Source organism: Marmota marmota, unplaced genomic scaffold, assembly GCF_001458135.2.
Source record: "Marmota marmota marmota unplaced genomic scaffold, marMar, whole genome shotgun sequence".
NCBI lineage: Eukaryota > Metazoa > Chordata > Mammalia > Rodentia > Sciuridae > Marmota > Marmota marmota.
Genome location: NW_026000005.1, coordinates 10464070 through 10481778, shown reverse-complemented (window position 1 = coordinate 10481778; position 17709 = coordinate 10464070). Strand labels below are relative to the sequence as shown.

The 17709-nt window shown below is 35.1% G+C and overlaps 1 long non-coding RNA gene across 1 annotated transcript; it reads left to right on the top strand.

Moving 5' to 3' along the window:
- Positions 1-255: 255 nt before the first annotated feature.
- On the top strand, positions 256-16032 carry LOC125618155. Its single transcript, XR_007349396.1, has 3 exons — positions 256-370; positions 1641-1720; positions 15803-16032. It is a non-coding gene; the product is annotated as an uncharacterized LOC125618155 (long non-coding RNA).
- Positions 16033-17709: the final 1677 nt, after the last annotated feature.

Here is a 17709-nt window from a genome sequence, read left to right as displayed (position 1 = left end):
CAAACCATAGTACATTCCTTCCCTTTTTCTCTCTCTGTTCCTTCCTGTCATCCTGCCTTTTCAGAGGCTTTCACAGATGAGGTTCTCAGAAGAGTTGTAGAAGGAAGAACTATTCAACTTATATCTAGAAGTTATGTACTTCTAGGTGTTAACTGAAATCCTTCACTTCCTTCTTCTTTGATAGCTAGATATTCTGAAACCTATCCTATTTTCCTGCCAGAAGAAGCAATTTACTTAATTTTTCTTTCACTTAATGATCATTATTTCCAAAGGGGTTGGAGGAGATTTCCAAAGAAAAAAAAGAAGAGGAACCTATAACATTTATTGAGAAGTTCAGTGTGCTGGATGCTGTCATAAACATTTCTGAGGGGTAAGTACATCATTTTACAAATGATCAAACTAAGGCTCTTATAGCTTAATCAGCTTGCTCAAACTCACATAAGTACTAAGTGGCTGAACTGAAATTGAGGCTCTATTGGACTTAAAAGTTAGTCCACTTCTTTATATTGAGGTATGCTTGATTCTCATATAAGGACCATTTCAGAAGTCAACCAAATTAAACATAAAAAATACTCAAGGGCTGGGGTTGTGGCTCAGAAGGAGAGTGCTTGCCTAGCATGCATGAGGCACTGGATTCAATGCTCAGCCCCACATAAAAATAAAATAAAGCTATTGTGTCCACCTACAACTAAAAGATAAACATTTTTAAAAAATACTTAATTTCACTTTCTCATGATATTGCATTTAAGGTCAGGCCTGTACTATAGTGTAGGTCTTATGTGTCCCCTCAAAATGTCTATGTGACATTTTGTAGTGCTGTTGGGAGATGGTAGAATCTTTAAGGTGGGGCCTAGAGCTTCCATTATGACATACTGCCTTACTGCAGGTCTAAAACAATGGGGCCAACCAATCATGGACTGGGAGTAAAAACTAAGCCAGTTAAAAATCTCTTTAGAAGTTGATTATCTCAGGAATTTTGTTATAGTAATGGAAAGCTGACCAATGCAGCTTGTTATATTATTCACTTAATTGTAATTTTTATTGCATATATTAGAAAAACAATTGCATTTGCTACTACTAATTTTATGGTTTAAGCAAATATTTAAAAAAGTAATTCAAGAAAAAACTTTCCCCTAGACACTCACTAATTTTGCCTGATATATAGAAATATAGAACTTGCTTAAAATTATTTGGTTTTAACATATATGGCATTTTAAGCCAGGCTGGTCTTATATTATTGAAATTTGCTCATGGGAAGTTATTTATTATATCATTGGATGTTGAGAGCCACAGCCGAAGGGGCCCCAGCAAACTTCCAGCTGCCAGCAAACTTCCAGCTGCCAGCTGATGATTGGCTCACAGCGTCCCCAGCAAACTTCTAGCTGCCAACTGATTGGCTCCTCTGTGGTGATGCTCATTGGGCTGTTTCCCCGCCCTTTCAGACCACGGAGCTGTTCATTGGGGGACTTTTTTTGGCTCCCCCACCCGACCCAGCCAATCGGCCTCAAGAGCAGGAGGAGTGGGGGAGGTTGAGAGGCTTGTGGGAAGCCTGTGGTGGCAGTTGGGCTCTGAGGGAATTCCTGAAGAGCTTGTGTGGTGTGGCGTGTGTTCTAAAAATAAAGTTAGTTTCTGCTTGACAGTGGCTCGTGAATTGTGCCCAGCCAGACTGCGGCAATTGGACAAATTTCTGAATATGAGACAGCTGACCTGAGGCAGACAGGTAACCCTGGAACTGATGTTTCCATTTACCTTTTGGGGGCAAGAAAAAAGAGTTATTGATAAAGTTATCAGAGATTACTAATGATCTGTTTAATGTATATAATTATACTTTTCTGTTCCTTGAATATGCCAAACTCTTTTTTTTGTTGTTGTTCTGATAGCTCTTTATTTATTTTTTGTTCTTTTTAGTTATACATGACAGTAGAAGGTATTTTGACATGTCATATATACATGGATTATAACTTCCCATATTTGTGGTTATACATGATATGGAGTTATACTGGTCATATTCATATATGAATTTTTTTAGTCAGATTTTTTTTTTTTTGCCGCTGTGACTCAGTGACCCAACTAGCACAACTGTAGAGGAGAAAAGATTTATTTAGAGGCTCATAGTTTCAGAGGTCCTAGTCCATAGAAGGCTGACTCCATTGTGGCAGAGGGAAGCAGCTCGCATGGTGATTAGAAAGAGAGAGGGAGATAGGGATTGAGGGAGAAAGCGAGAGGGGGAGAGGGAACAGAGGATATAGAGACTCCACTCTCCAGATATAAAATGTATACCCCACAGCCATGCCCCCAAGGAACCACTTCCTCCAGCCACACCCCACCTGCCTCTAGTTACCACTTAGTTAATCCCAACAGGGATTAATTCACTGATTAGTCTGATTATCTCAAGGCTATAGTCCAATCATTTCTCCTCCAACTTTTGGGGATACCACATCTAAACCATAACATAGAAAGTATGTCAGATTCATTCTACTGTCTTTCCTATTTGCAGCTCCCCTTCCCCCTGTCCAATCTAGTGAACCTTACCCCCTATTGTGAGTCAGCATCCACATATCAGAGAGAACCTTCAGTCTTTGGTTTTTGGGGGATTGGCTTATTTCTTTTAGAATGGTAGTCTGCAGTTCCATCCATTTACTGACAAATGCCATAATTCCATTCTTCTTTATAGCTGAGTAATATTCCATTGTGTATATATACCACAATTTCTTTATCCTTTCATCTATTGAAGGGTACCTCCATTGGTTCCCTAGCTTAGCTATTGTGAATTGAGCTGCTATGAACATTGGTGGCCGCTTTACTATAGTATGCTGATTTGGGTATATGCCAAGGAGTGGGATAACTGGGTCAAATGGTGGTTCCATTCCAAGTTTTCTGAGGAATCTCCTTACTGTTTTACATAGTGGATGCAGCAGTCCCACCAGCAATGTATTAGTGTACTTTTCTCCCCACATCCTGCCCAACATTTATTGTTACTTGTATTCTTGATAATTGCTATCTGACTGGAGTGAGATGAAATCTCAGTGTAATTTTAACCTGCCATTTCTCTAATTTTTTCATATACCTGTTGACCTTTCATATTTCTTCTGTGAAATGTCTGTTCAGTTCCTTAGCCCATTTATTGTTTTTTTTTTTTTTTGGTGTTAAGTTTTTTATGTATTCTAGAGATTAGTCTTTACTTGAAGTGCAGGTGGCAAAGATTTTCTCCCATTTTGTAGGCTCTCTTTTCATGTTGATTGTTTCCTTTGCTGTGAAGAAGCTTTTTAGTTTGACTACATCTTATTCATTGATTCCTGATTTTATTTTATTGTATTTTAGGAGTTTTGTTAAGGAAGTCAGTTCCTAAGTTGACATGATGGAGATTTGGGTCTACTTTTTCTTTTACTAGGCATAGGGTCTCTGGTCTAAAGCCTAAGTACTTGATCTACTTTGAGTTTTGTGCAGGGTGAGAGATAGGGCTACAATTTCATTTTGTTACATATGGATTTCCAGTTTTGGCAGCACTGTTTGTTTGAAGAGGTTATCTTTTCTACAATGTATGTTTATGGCACCTTTATCAAGTAGGAGATAACTGTACTTATGTGGATTTATCTCTGTGTCTTCTATGCTGTACCGACTGACCTCATGTCTGTTTTGGTGCCAATACCATGCTGTGCCAAACTCTTTTCTATTTTGAGCTTTTGAACTTTTCGATTTGCTCTTCCCACCCTGCCTCATTGGCTCATCACTGGCTGACTTCTTCAACTTAAATGTCATGACCTATTGGAGGCATATGTTGTTTTGCTCCCAACATCCATCTATCCTTCTTTCTGGTGAAAGAATAACTCAGTTTTCCTTTGGAGTTATACTCCTTCCCTTGCTTTTAGACTTGTGGTTTAGGTAAGATGGATCCCACGTCTAGCTCCAGGGGTGGCCCTGATTGGCTTAAAGCAATAAGATTATTCCATTACCATGACCACAGTAACTGGTCAGGCATGGGCCTATAATCCGATCAGAGCCAAGGAGATGAGAGAAGATATTCACTAGGATTTTTGAGAAAGAAAAGTTCCTCTGTATTCATGGAGAACTTTTGGAAGAGACCTCCCTCCTTTCCTGGAGTATTGCATAGCAGCTTTGCCTATGAGTGGGTATATATTTGTGTGTGAGGCAGGAATAAGGGAGAGGTAGGGACTGTGTGGAGCCTAAGGATGATGTCATCAGTGAGGAAAGCAGAAATGTGAGGCAGGCTGAAGGTCTTCTGGAATGAATTTTAATTGAGGTAAAAATTCCTAGAAATTCCCCCATAGAGACCTATTCCTATACATGTTAATAAATTCTTTTATTGCTTAAACTATTGGTTTATAATTATGTTTAACAAAGAGTTCTAATCAACAGTTGTTTTGAGAGGACTTACTGATAGCTGTATCTAAAGTGGTACCCTCCCTCTCTACATTAGTCTTTCTCATGAACCCTATTTCTTCCTTCATGACACATAGCACAGTTAATTTATGTGTTACTTATTCACCAGTAGTCTTAGCTACTAGGCTTTAAAGTCCTCAGGGTTGTGAACTTGTGTATTTGGTTTATCAGTTATTTCCACCAGCTGGAACAGCATCTAAAAAGTAGAAATAACACTTATTGAATGAATGGATTAGGAATTTTTCTGTAGATACCCAAATGCATTTTATCCAGTTCCCTGCTTCTAAGGTCATGTGCAAAAACAAGAAAGGAGACAAATTATAATTATGCTGCATGTGTCCTTAGTATGAATTTTGACAGTTCTTTTCCAAATAAAATGGAATAATTTTTGAAAGTCTGCTTTTAACATGAAGTTTTGTTAATTTGCATAGCTGCCGAAGACTTCCAGCAGTCTTATCGTTTGTTCTCAGGCAAAGAACTTCTTCACCATCTGCTTCTAGTTTGGGAAGGACTCTCCCTTCTTCCCAAAAGACACACATTTGAAAACACAAATAGAATTTAGGTAATTTACAATAAGGAGCATAAAATGTTTGCCAAACAATGTGACCCAAAGGGCTAGAAATTAATTAATTTAGTATTTGTTAATGGCAGCAACAACAAAAAGCTTAAACATGGGCTGGGGATGTGGCTCCAGCAGTAGCGCGCTCGCCTGGCATGTGTGCGGCCCGGGTTCGAACCTCAGCACCACATACAAACAATGATGTTGTGTTCGCCAAAAACTGAAAAATAAATATTAAAAAAATTCTCTCTCTCTTAAAAAAAAAAAAAAAAAAAAAGCTTAAACATTTTGTGATAGTTGACCAGAAATTTTCTTGAGAGACATGAACATAATAGAAAATAATGTGGATGCTCTAAAAGATGCTGAAGAAACATTTGGTGAAGAATAACATAGACCTTTACTCTCATCAGTGATATTTAAATTGTTGCTTTATCTGTGATGTAGCAATTGTAGCAGAGGATTCTGTTTTCTGTTTTTTTTTTCATATTAAAAACAGACTATTCTCAAGTGGTAAAAGATAATTTTTAAAAATGTGTGCTTTGTTTTTATTCTCAGAGTGATTTTAAAAAATATTTATAGTTCTAGATAGACATAATACCTTTATTTATTTATTTTTGTGTGGTGTTGAGGATCAAACCCAGGGCCTCACATGTTTGAGGCAAGTGCTTTACCACGGAGCTGCAACCCCAGACCCCTCAAAGAGTGGTTTTTAATTTTGGGGAGACCAACACAATAACTGTACGTATTTTTCTAATCATAATTTCTATGTAAGGATATTTAACTTAACAATACTCATTCATCCAATCAAAGAATATTCATTTAGGTAACTATAATATGCTAAGCACAACATAGGCTTTTTTAATTCCTCTGTCAACCAGAAAGCAATTTCAAAATCAACATATGTTGAAAATTACAATAAAAATAAATAAAATGTGGAATCAGGAACCAAAAATCAAAGCGTCTTCATAAGTAATATGCCTTAGACAATTATATTAGCAGAATAGCCAATCCCATGATTCAGACTCTGACTTGTTCAACCAACTGTCATTCTAAATGTGTGACTATTATAAAGTGGGACTATTCTATTGAAACAAACAGAAATGGCCAGAATAATATATAATTCATTATAAATCAATGAGAAGACACAACTTTGTAACTAACTTTTGAACTTCTGATAAAAAGAGAAAAATATGTGTACATATTTATATGTGTGTTTGTGTGTGGGTAGTTCTATTTTAGTCTTTTGAGGAAATGCTACACTGTTTTCCATAGTGGCTTTACTAATTTACAATTCCACCAACAGTGTATAAAGGTTTCTTTTCCCCCAGATCCTTGCCAGTATTTGTTTTTTAAAATAGCCATCTGACTGGAGTGAGATGGAATCTCAATGAAGTTTTGATTTGCATTTCCTTATAGTCTGAAGATGTCCAGTGTTTTAAGATACACACACACACACACACACACACACACACACATAAAACTTGTACTCCTGATTTTGAGAAATTTCTGTTTATCATTTGCCCATTTATTAATTGGATTAATTGTTCTTTGTTAAGATTTTTTTAGATCTTTATTTATTCTGAATATTAATCCTCTCTCAGAATAATAGCTGGCAAAGTAAGATCTTGATTTCAAGAGGTCAAAAAATGCCACAGTGTTAAAAATAAAAAAGAAAGATTTCATGGCATAAAAAAACTGAAAAATTATCAGTAGACAAAAACTACAAAAAATGTTTTTAAAAGTATGTTATTTAGAAGGAATTTGATATCAGATGAAAATATGTGTTTATCACTAAAGAATAAAGAGCCCCAGAAATTGTAAATACATGGATAAACATAAGATATATGATTAGGCTTACTTTTGCACAAATTGACAGGGCACCAGTCCCTAAGGTATTTATATAATTTATTTGTCAAAGTATAGTACTATAAGCTTAAGAATGAATCAGCACATATGTCACATTTTAAATGTATCAATGACAAACAAAAGATAAATTTCTAAAATCTGCCACAATATAAAATTTTAATTATTTGCTACTCATATGTGGGATATAAGCATTTGGGAAATCTAGTCAATATAGATTCTTTGTACCACAATAATATAAAGAAATCCTAGAAGATATCTAAACCATACCCTGTAAAAAAATAATAGAAGAAAATAAAAAAAATCTATTACATTGTAATGTTCTGAAAAATATGATTTCCTAAAAAATTAGAACACATTTTAAGATAATAAAGTTATAAAGGCATAGTGTTATTAGAGTTCTGCTACTTCATCTTTGAATTATCGGATTTAAAAAGACAAAATTTGATTTTTACGAATGTCAAAAACTAAAGAACTAAGAAAAAATCTACTTTAGAAAAAAGGCAGCAACCTAAATAATTAATAGGCAGTAAAAATTTTGTGACATCAGGCACACAACAGGGCATTTAATCAACCAAAACATTTTAATAAATCCAGTTATTCTAGTATGTAACATACACAAGCCTTTGGGTATCTTCTTTATTCATGAAGCACATTCAAATGTTAACAACTCCTGACAGAGTAGGTTCTTGTAAAAAGGAGGGCCTTCTTTAGGCTCTTGCCACTGGTTACAGACCTCTCCCAGTCAGAGCCTTCTCCTTGACCTGGTTGCTCTTTTCCATTGAGTCTTTGCTTTCTGCTGACATTTCCTTGTTAAGAAAAATTATCCAGAGTTTGGAAATAAAGCCAACAGAGTACATAATAATGTCCTCTCCTCTTTATATAAGGAATGTTTTAAGAAGCCCTAGCTCTAGGGTTCTTGTTAAGGTAGTCATATCCTGGCCCAACATTGTGAAGATTTGGGCCTACTTTTTCTTCTATTAGGCCAGGGTCTCTGTTCTAGTGCCTAAGTCTTTGATCCACTTTGAGTTAATTTTTTTGTGTGTGTGTGCAGGGTGAGAGATAAAGGTTTAATTTCATTTTGCTACATATGGATTTCCAGTTTTGCCAGCACTGTTTGTTGAATAGGCTATCTTTTCTACAGTAAATATTTTTGGCACTTTTGTCTAGTATGAGATAATTGTATTTATGTGAGTTTGTCTCTGTGTCCTTTATTCTGTACCATTCTGTACCATTGGTCTACAAGTCTATTTTGGTGCCAATACCATGCTAGTTTTGTTACTATAGCTCTATAGTATTTTAAGGTCTGGAATAGTAATGCTACCAGATTCACTCTTCTTGCTAAGGATTGCTTTGGCTATTCTGGGTCTCTTATTTTTCCCAAATAAATTTCATGACTGCTTTATCTATTTCTATGAAGAATGTCAATAGGATTTTAAAAGGAATTGCATTAAATCTGTCTAACGCTTTTGGTAGTATGGCCATTTTGACAATATAATTCTGCCTATCGAAGAGCATGGGAGATCTTTCCATCTTCTGAGGTTTTCTTCAATTTGTTTCTTTAGTGTTCTGTAGTTTTCATTGTAGAGGTCTTTTACCTCTTTTTTGAGATTGATTCCCATTCCAGGTATTTCACTTTTTTTTTTGAGTCTATTGTGAATGAGATAATTTTCCTAATTTCTCTTTCAGTGGATTCATCACTGATGTATAGGAATGCATTTGATTTATGGGTGTTGATTTTATATTCTGCTACTTTACTGAATTCATTTATCAGTTCTAGAAGTTTTCTGGTGGAATTTTTTTGGATCTATTCTAGATATAGAATCATATCATCAGCAAACAGTGTTAGTTTTTCTTTACCTACTTGTATCCCTTTAATTTAATTTTCTTTCTTCTGTTCATTTGCTCTGGTTAGATTTTCAAGGATAATGTTGAATAGAAGTGGTGACAGAGGACATCTTTGTTTTCTTCCAGTTTTTAGAGGGAATGCTTTCAATTTTTTCTCCATTTAGAATGATGTTGGCCTTGGGTTTAATATGTATATCTCTATGAAGAATATCTTTTAGCTTTTACAATGTTGAGGTATGTTCGTACTGTCCCTAATTTTTCTAGTGTTTTGAATGCTCAGAAAAATGAGAAATTATATTTCACCTAGATATGATATATCAAAGTACATAAATGCAGTCTACTGTCATGTATAACTAATTAAAACAAATTAAAAATTTTTAAAAAAGAAGCCCTAGCTTACTGTCAAGGACTATTCTGTTATGACTATTATGTTATAACTATTATGTTAGAGGCACATACCTGTGTTTGAGATTAGCTACTTACTATTTAGCTAAGACTTGGAAAATTACATTTTAATTTATAGATTTTTCCAGTAGAGTTGCAAATATTCCTGTCTCATATAAAATGCAATCCAAAGATTATAGTGGTTATGGTTTTATTTTCCTCTAAGACATTTACCAGTTTAATATCTAATGCAGGGGTACTATTCCAACATTTTTTCTTAAAATTATTTCACATACTCAAAACTTCAAAATGTCTTTGCATCAGTTTTACCATTTTCCTTGTTTTCTCATTAGTTAATAGATTGAATAAAATCTTTGACACATGTTCAGTCTTTATTTGTATGAGTCATGTTTTCTTCTTGGAAACTAATATCCCTTGGAAGCTTCCCAGTGCTATTTATAATGGCCCACCCTATCATCTTTTTATTTTGGTATTGGTTCCTCCCTCCATCAAGATGGCATTGATATGACCACCCTCCTGGAAGCTTCATATGGTCTATATGCTCCTGAACCTGTTTTATGCAATACTTACACAAGTTTTAAAGGGAAAGGGCTCTGATTTGAGGTCAGATTTAATAATCCTTAAAGATTAATACTACTATAGAATAGTATTAATGTTGTTTCTGGTACATTATGAATTAAACTGGCTTCCTTTGAGGCTAGCCAAAAGAGTTTATGACACATATTTTGGTTTCTGTGGCAAAAATATAAAAATTTTCAAACAATGTATAAATGACCATTTTTAAAGATAACTAGTTAGTAAGAAGCTGGACATCTGTTTTCTTTGCCTGCCCAGCATTCACCTCTTCTCTTGTAATAGTACTCTGATTTTATTTACTTTTTATTACTTGAAGTTTTTGATTAATATGTTCTTTTATTTCCTAGACAAGGGGTGGGCACATGAACCCAATAAAACTAATAAAGGGTATGGAACTTGAATATTAAATAACATGTAACTTGCAATGATAACTGTGGTACTTTCATCCCAAAGACAGGACCATAAAAGACTGTCAACTGGTTACTGACACCTTAATCTCCATAGTTACCTGGATTCTGTCCTTACTAAGACCTGGTTCTTCAGCTTTTATTTCTATCCTGTGACCTACCCCATGATTTCCAATTCCTTTTTTTGGCTTTTGTTAGTAAGAGTAGATTTATTTTCCTATTCGAGGAACCCCAATTGGTATATTTGATAATTGATTTTAATAATCTCCTTAAAATTGAAATATTGAATATGGTTTTTGGTTTACTTTTAAAACTAAGTATAGTAATAATAATAGCTATTAAATAACATTTACTAAGTACCTGTAATGCTGTAAGTGATTTACTTGGATTAACCCATTTAATCATCACAGCCGCTCTATGATCTGAAGAAACTGAATCTCTGAAAGGTAAAATAACTTGATCCAGGCCACCATACAGATGATTTTTTGAGGCTGAGTTTCTTTTATTCTAAGAATAGTTTTTGAATGTCACCTGTAACTCAATCCAAAAGCTACTTTAAAGTTTTTCATTTGTGACCATACTGCCAAAAGCACTATACAGATTCAATGCAATCCCAATAAAAATCCCAATGACATTCCTCATAGAAATAGAAAAAGCAATCATGAAATTCATCTGGAAAAATAAGAGACTCAGAATAGCCAAAGCAATCCTTAGCAAGAAGAGTGAATCTGGTGGCATTACTATTCCAGACCTTAAACTATACTACAGAGAAATAGCAACAAAATTAGCATGGTATTGGCACCAAAATAGACTTGTAGACTAATGGTACAGAATAGAGGACACAGAGACAAAGCCACATAATTACAGTTATATTATATTATACAAAGGTTCCAAAAGCATACATTGGAGAAAATATAACCTATTCAACAAATGATGCTGGGAAAACTGAAAATCCATATGTAGCAAAATGAAATTAAACCTCTATCTCTCACCCTGCACACAACTAAACTCAAAGTGCATCAAGGACCTAGGAATTAAATCAGAGACCTTGCGCCTAATGGAAGAAAAAGTAGGCCCAAATCTCCATCATATGGTATGAGGCCCCAACTTCCTTAATAAGACCCGTATAGTGTAAGAATTAAAACTAAGAATCAATAAATGGGATGGATTCAAACTAAAAAGCTTCTTCTTAGCAAAAGAAACAATCAGTGAGGTGAATAGAGAGCCTACAGAATTGATGTACATCAGAAAGAGCACTAATCTCTAGGATATATAAAGCACTCAAAACCCTTAACACCAAAACAAAACAAAACAAAAACCCAGTCAATAAATGGGTCAAGGAACTGATCAGATACTTCTCAGAAGAGGATATACAATCAATCAACAAACATATGAAAAAATGTTCATCATCTCTAGCAATTAGAGAAATGCGAATCAAAACTGATTTCATCTCACTCCAATCAGAATGGCAACTATCAAGAATACAAACAACAATATGTGTTGGCGAGGATGTGGGGGAAAAGGCACACTCATACATTGCTGGTGGGACTATAAATTGGTGCAGCCAATACAGAAAGCAGTATGGAGATTCCTTGGAAAACTTGGAATGGAACCATCATTTGACCCAGCTATCCCACTCCTCTGTTTATACCCAAAGGACTTAAAAAGAGCATACTACAGGGACACAGCCACATCAATGTTTATAGCAGCACAATTCACAATAGGTAAATTCTGGAATCAACCCAGATGCCTGTTGACAGATGAATGGATTTTGAAATTGTGAACACACACACACACACACACACACACACACTGGACTTCTACTTAACCATTAAAAAGAAAGAAATTATGGCATTTTTCTGGTAAATGGATGGAAATAGAGAATTTCATGCTAAGTGAAATTAGCCAAACCCAGAAAATCAAATGTTGAATGTTTTCTCTCATACGTCAAGCTAGAGTAAAATAAGGGAAAAAGGAGGAAAGGATAAGATTACTAGACAAGTGAAAGGATGTCTAGTAGAATAGGGGAAGGAGAATGGGGGAGGAAGAGAGGGAAAAGGGGGGTCATGAACTGAAATCAATTTCCATGCATGTATGAATTTGTTGGGATTAACTCAAATACTATGTATAAACATTAAGCTTTAAATAAAAAATAAAAATCAGAGTGGGAAGTTGGCACAGTTGAGCACACCTGTGATCCCAGCCACTTGGCTGAGGCAGAAGGAGCTAAAGTTCAAGGGCAGCCTCAGCAACTTATCAAAAAAAAAAAAAAAAAAAAAAAAAAAAAGGAAGAAAGACATAGGAGGGGGAATAGATTAAAAAACAAACCCCAACTATATATATTTTTTTCAAGAGACTCGCCTTGCAGGCAAAAACATTCACAGGCTGGAAGTGAAAGGACAGAAATTGATATATTATGCAAATAGAGCCTGAAAATAACCAGGAGTAGCTGTCATATCCAACAAAGCAGACTTCAAAAATTAACTTAAAAATTAAGCTAAAATTAATCAGAAGAGACAAAGAAGGTCACCTCATACTGGTAAAGGAAAAAATCCAACAAGAAGATTATAATAGGGCTGGAGTGTGGCTCAGTGGCAGAGCACTAATCTAGCACGTGCGAGGCCCTGGGTTTGATCCTGAGCACCACATAAAAAGATATTTTAAAAATAAAGGTAATGTGTCCAACTATATCTAAAAAAATTTTTAAAAATTTATAAAGGTTACAATAGTAAATATTTATGTTCCAAATGTTGGTGCACCTTATTACATAAAACATATACTACTTGAATTAAAGACTCAGATAGATCCCAGTACAATAATAGTGGGTGATTTCAACATACCTCTCTCATCAATAGATGTTATTGACATAAACCCAAGACTTTGAGACCTAAAAAATATTATAAATAAAAAAAACAGACATCTTTAGAATATTCCATCAAACAACAGCCAGAAGCACTTTCTCCTCAGCTGCTCATGGAACCTTTTCCAAAATCAACTATGTTTTAGGCCATAAGGCATCTCTTAGCAATGCAGAGAAATTGGTATAACCCTTTGCAACTTATGGAATCAGAATGGAATGAAATTAGAAATCAATACCAAAAAAACCTTATGAAAACTATATGTACATACAGAGATTGGACAGTACACTTTTGAATGATGAATAGGTAATGGAAGAAATCAGGGGAGGAATTTAAAAATAATAAAAATTTTAAATAATAGTGATATAATGTACCAGAACCTTTAGAACATTATGAATGTGCTTCTAGGAGAAAAGTATATAGCTATGAGTGCCTACCTAAGAAAATCAGAAAGATGAAAAACAAAAACCCAAACACCTAATGATGCGTCCCAAGTCCCTTGAAAAGTAAGAAAAAAACTGATCTCAAACCAGTAGGAAGGAAATAATTAAGATCAGAGATGAAATCAATGACAGAGAATAAAAAACAATACAGAAGAAAAATGAAGAGTTAGTTCTTTGAAAAGATAAACAAGATTGATAAGCCCTTAATCAAGCTAACCAAACGAGAAAGAAAACCCAAATTAAAAAAAATTAGAGATGAAAAAGAAGAAATTACTACTTATATCAGAGGAATTCAGAGGATCATTAGGGACTATTTTGACAACTTATACTCCCAATAAATTGGAAAACCTAGAATAAACAGATACATTTCTAGACACATATGACCTGACAAAATTGAATCAACAGGACATAGAAAACCTTAACAGACCAATAACTAGCAATGAGATAGAAGCAGTAATAAGAAGACTTCTAACAAAGAAAAGCCCAGAACCAGATGGATTCTCAGCTGAATTCTACCAAACCTTTCAAGAAGAACCACTGCTAGTGCTCCTCAAATTATTCCACGAAGTTGAAAGAGATGGAACACTTCCAAATTTGTTCTATGAAGTCAATATCACACCCTCATACCAAAACTAGACAAGGACACATCAAGGAAAGAACACTACAGACAAATATCCCTGATGAACATAGATGCAAAAATTCTTAATAGAAATCAGCAAATAATAATTTGACAACATATTAATAAGATTGTATATCATGACCAAGTTTGTTTTATCCCAGAGATTCAGGGATGATTTACTCGATGCAAATAAATATTATTCATCATATAAACATAATTAAGAATGAAAATAAAATGTTGGAGAGGATGTGGAGAAAAAGGAACAATTTACACTCTTGGTGAGATTGTAAATTAGTACCACACTATAGAAATCAGTATGGAGCTTCCTAAAAGACTAGGAATGGAACTTACCATATGACCCAGCTATACCACTCCTTGGTGTTTATCCTAAAGAATTAAAGCCAGCGTATTATAGTGATGTATGCATATCCAGCACAATTCACAATAGCCAAATTATGGAACTAGGCTAGGTGTCTATCAATGGATGAATGAATAAAGAAAATGTGGTATATATACACTATGGAGTTTTATTCAGCCATAGAGAAGAATGAAATGAAATTGTGTCATTTTCAGGAAAATGGATAAAACTTGAGAATATTATGTTTAAGCTACATAATCCACACTAAGAAAAGGTAAGGGTCATATGTTTTCTATCATATGTGGAAGCTAGAGAGGAAAAAAGAAAAGAAGGATTGTGGTGGGGAATCTCATGAAAATTGAAGAGAGATCAGCAGAGGAGAGGGACCAGGGGAAGGAAGAGAGGAGGGAAAGGGGAAATACAAGGGAATGATACTGCCCAAATCACATTGTTATATGGTGTGCATGTGTGTATATGTAACAATGAATCCTACCATTATGTACAACTATCATGCACCAATAAAAATATGGAAAAAATTTTCAGTTATTCTTCATGATATTACAGGTCAAGTGTCACCATCATCATGGACAATAAAAGAAGTCACCCTTGAAAATACTATAGGGAATTCTCCAAAAATTTCTACTACCACAATCTCAAACCTTTACAATAAGTTCTGAAGTTGTCTTAACAAAGGAAAATCTTTTTATTCCATAATTAAAGATAAGGCTCAAAACACATTTCATAAGATTAACAAATTTACTAAGACTAACCCCAATAATCACATTAACCAAAACCTTCTTCAATTATCCCACTTGGGTGTAGCTTTGGAGAAGGCAAAGTACTGTGCAGGAAATGGGTGGAAATCTACAAGCAGCCAGGAGGTAGGGAAAAGGTTCTATCAAGTGGATTAGAAAATATAGATCAAAAACACTACAGAAGGGGCTGGAGTTGTAGCTCAGTGGTGGAGTGCTTGTCTATCATGTGTAAGGCATGGGGTTCTATCCTTAGCACCACATATAGATAAATGAATACAATAAAGGTCCATCAACAACTAAAAAAAAAAAACACTACAGAAATCAAAAGCTTTGTCTAATGCCAGCTCCTAGTTTGATATTTTACTGTATATTCTCACATCACATTTGCCTGCCTTTTCTGGTAGAAAGTAAAACTATCATTGAGATTTTGCTCAAAGAAATAAACATTTGTAAGTTTCTTATTCTACAGTTGTTTCATATTTGAAGAAATAAGGGAGGGGGCAGGGAGGATGGCAATCTAATATCTAACTTAGCCTAGAAGTTGTGAACTTGATATATGTCATTTGGCCAGTTCGGCTGAGTCTTAACATTTATCCTTGAGGAGTTGTTTCAAGATATTCACTACTCTCTCGGAAGAAAAGACTGTTTTAAAAAGGTTGTCATTAGTTCTTCTGTTTGTCTCTTAGAAATCATGTATTTTTCTCTTTAAGGTCACAGATATTTTGGAATTTAAGATATGACACTTTTGGTCAACACTTGCAAAACAGCAAAGAAGCATATTAGAAAAGAATTGCAGGAAGTGGAGCTCTGGGTAGTACAAAGCAAAAAAGAAGATATGACTTGCATGCTTCAGTCTTCTGCAAGCTTGGGACTCTAACTACGGACCCATCCAGTGACGTGTGCCAGATATCAGCTTCAGTCTCTTAAAAGACTGCCAACTCATAGTGGTCAAAAACAAACTCGCCCAGAACTGAAAACAACTCAGCCACTGGCTGGAGTTCAGTATCAAGGGGAAAAGTGTTTTGTCAGTTTCATCTTTCTCAACTAACTTAATAGTTGGTATGTAGGTATTTAGAAAACAAATGTCACTGTTCAAGTTTCTATTTGTTAGGAAGGAAGGGGAAGAAAGAAGTATTAGCTATGTTTTTTTTGGCAAAATACTTTGCCAGGTTTACAACAGGGACAATATATGTGGATTGATTTAATGTGCATTCCTTCCTAGATAAAGGACACAAGAGTCATATGTAACCCAAACTTTTTTTCAGTTGAAATCAGTGAGGGTTCGAGTAGTGACATGTGAATCACAGACACTTGAAAGCCAACTATGGCATCCGCAGTCACATGTAAGCCCTGATATCACTCCTTCTCTCCCACATACTTGCTTCCAGTTTCCCTGCCAAAAAGGGCATACAAGAACAGCTGGCTCAGCTCTTAATAGTGAGAGGAAAAAAACAACACATCTGGTTTTCATTTTTTTGCTGACACTATGTATTTGAACTGATATGTTTAGACATTTTAGATGGCAAAGGTCTTTTAAGTCAGAAAGATAGTCCTTCAGTAATACAGAGAAAACAATTGAAAACATACTCTTGGGGCTGTGAACCATAGCTCCTATTTCTAGTTTTGTGACCATCTCTTTGCTATTGGAATCATACAATTTAGGCTTCCCTCTGTGTCCATTTCTTCAATGATCACGTGAATGTTAATCATTTATATTCATTCTATTTCTAGTAGTGCAAAAAAGGATCCTTGGAGTCCTGGAAGTTTGTCAATTCTCATCTTTGGTAAAGTGGTTGGCACAGTGTCTGGAATAAAGGAAATTCCTATTTGAAGGGATTCATTTGTTCTCAGACTTTAGTTTGTATCATGTGAGCTGAACCCTGGAATTTTATATGAAATTGCTCTTGAAGGGTAAGATTTATGGAAGCTATTTGTCATAGCTTGCTTAAAGGTAGAACTGTGAGAAAGAGGAATAGAAGGGCCAGATCAACCTGCTAGCGGTAGTCTAAGACGGTTCAAACTAGTTGAACATGCTTATGGAAGCAGGAAGCACCCTGGTAGAAATCAGGTCCAAAAATAATGGCTTTACACAGAGTGAAATGTTGTGAATTTTGGTCTTCTGACACTGACCCATTTTTGAGAAACCTTAGAAACAACTCGACTATATACTGTAGAAGTTTGTGTGCTAATTAGAAATCAACAATATGAATTTTCATATCTGCTTACAGATTCTGAGCTTAAAAATGAGTTCCAATACTCAAACATTTTATTCAGTATTACACAGCACAATTCAGTTCTCTTGTTGATAGCTGAAATGTGATGTTTCTCAATAGTCTGTTGACCCCTAGGGGCAGTTTGAGTTTTGTTCGTGTGTATATATACATGTGTATGTATTTTCTGATCAATGATGATATTTAAAGTTATTTACCCACTCACAAATGAAATTTTCTTTTACAGTTGTCCATAACTGAAAGGTACTTTGATAATGTAGATCCCACATCAGTGTGCTTTAAATGAGGGTCTTGACCTATTCTTGGCCTTGACCTATTCTTGGTCTCTATTCTTACTCAAACACGAAAAAACTGTATGATCTTGGGCAAGCGAGTTAAACTTGACC